This window comes from Octopus bimaculoides, chromosome 11 (assembly GCF_046866305.1).
Source record: "Octopus bimaculoides isolate indiv1 chromosome 11, ASM4686630v1, whole genome shotgun sequence".
NCBI classification, from domain to species: Eukaryota; Metazoa; Mollusca; class Cephalopoda; order Octopoda; family Octopodidae; genus Octopus; species Octopus bimaculoides.
This window is the reverse complement of record NC_142938.1, coordinates 51,605,907-51,606,391: the sequence shown is the minus strand read 5'-3', so window position 1 is coordinate 51,606,391 and position 485 is coordinate 51,605,907.

Sequence of the window (485 nt, the reverse complement as noted above, 5' to 3'; positions counted from 1 at the left end):
GAAACTTAGCGGCTCGATAGAATAAGTAACACGCTTTCAAAAAATAAGTGGTTGGGTCGACTAAAGGCGGTGCTCCAGCATGGCTGCAGTCAAATGACTGAAACAAATAAAAGAAGAAAGAATATATATATATATTAACACCGAAAAGTAATATATATATATATATACACACACACACACACACACACACACACACACACACACACACACACACATAAATACGTGGTCTGATCAATAAGTATCCGGACTGTTGTCATAGTAAAGAAACTAAAGCACGCAGCTTGACCTTGAACTCTGTTGTGTATGCGCACTAAGATTTAACGATCTAGCTGACTTCCGCTGTTTGCAGCAGTGCTTGGAAGGAAGATGTGTAGCGTGTGGTCGTCGCATTGACCATGACAGAGAAAGTTGAGCAGAGAATCTGCATCGACTTTTGCCAAAAGCTTGGCGATACCTGCTCAGAAGCCTATGCAAAGTTTTCAAAA